Genomic DNA, 1356 nt, shown 5'->3' with positions numbered 1-1356 from the left:
AAGGGGGAAGGACGGGAAGCGGACAAGGGGCAAGGAGGGTCAAGGGGAGAAGGAGGTGAGGGGCAAAGGGGAGCAGGAAGGGAAGGGCAAGGGAGGGACAATGGGGAGATGACAAGGGGAGAGGGAGGGGAGGGGCAAGGGGGAGTGTGAGGGGCAAAGGCGAGGACAGGAGGAGCGACACACACAGAGAAATGGTTAAGGGGAGGGACAGAGGGAGGGGGGAGGAACACAGAGTGGGAGGGGTGGGTGAGGAGGAGTGAGGCAAAGGAGAAAGGACAGGAGAAAGGTCAGAAGACAGAGTGTCAGAGGGTGAGGGACAAAGAGGGGAGGAAGGGGCCACAGGTGGGAGGGACAACAGTGGGGAGGGAGAGGGGCAGGGAAGGGCAAGGAGAAGGGAGAGGCACAGAAGGGAGGGACAAAGAGGGGATGGAGGGGGGGGGCAAACGGGCAAGGAGAATGGGGAGGAACAGAGGGAAGGGGGAAGGTGGGAGGCCAGCAGTGGTGAGGGGAGCTGAGTAGGGAGGGGCAGAGCAGTGGAAAAGGCACAAGTCTGACATGGTCAGAGTGGCACCACCAGGGACATCTCATCTGCCCCTGCCCACACAGGGTCACCAGGAGAACCTGGCACAGGCTGCATCCAAGTGGGTTTGGGAGATCTCCAGAAAAGGAGATTCCACAGCCTCCCTGGGCAGCCTGTGCCAGGGCTCTGCCACCCTCACTGCCAAGAAATTTCCTTCAAATCCTGCAGAACTTTTGGGGGCACTTCATTGGGCACGCGTTTCCTCTCGGCCTGCTGGTGGCCAGCACTGAAAAGAGGTTGCCCCCATGGATGTATCGACCCAGCCTTATGATGTCTCCACTCAGCCTTTCCCCACAGGCTGATGTTCCAGGCCCCTGCTTGATCCCACTGGCCTCCTTGCCCATCATGGCACACTGCTGGGTCACAGTTATCTTGTTGCCCGCCGGGACACCATCTCCACGGAGCTGCTCTCCAGCAAGTCAACCCCTATGCTGTACTGGTGCCTGAGRTTATTCCTCCCCATCTGCAGGGCTGTGATTTGCCCTTCTGGAAGTTCATGAGGTTTATCCTCGCCCAATTGTCCAGGTCCCGCTGGGTGGCGGCGCAGTCATCTGTGCCATCAGCTACTCCTCCCACTTTCATGTCATCAACAAACTTCCTGAGGGAGGCACCCTGTCCCTGCACGCAGGTCCTTGATGATAACTTGAATAGGTCTGGCCTGACCCACAGAGCACAACGCTAACCAGAGGCCACCAACTGGACTCTGCACTCCTGATATCCACTCTGGGCTCTGCAGCCACTTCTCAATCCAACTCACTGTCCAGAGGCCAGGCAGA

The 1356-nt window shown here is 59.0% G+C and overlaps 1 protein-coding gene across 1 annotated transcript in view; it reads left to right on the top strand.

Annotated features, from left to right (window-relative positions):
- Positions 1-869, top strand: part of RARS (arginyl-tRNA synthetase) — a 15294-nt gene extending 14425 nt beyond the window's left edge. The window contains exon 16 of the mRNA XM_026035694.1: positions 749-869. The gene's annotated coding sequence lies outside the window, so the exon portion shown is untranslated. The remainder of the gene's footprint in view (positions 1-748) is intronic.
- The last annotated feature ends 487 nt before the right edge of the window (positions 870-1356 follow it).

The sequence above is a fragment of the Nothoprocta perdicaria genome, unplaced genomic scaffold (assembly GCF_003342845.1).
Source record: "Nothoprocta perdicaria isolate Ctin4 unplaced genomic scaffold, notPer1 scaffold_165, whole genome shotgun sequence".
NCBI lineage: Eukaryota > Metazoa > Chordata > Aves > Tinamiformes > Tinamidae > Nothoprocta > Nothoprocta perdicaria.
This window is presented reverse-complemented; position numbering and strand designations above follow the sequence as displayed.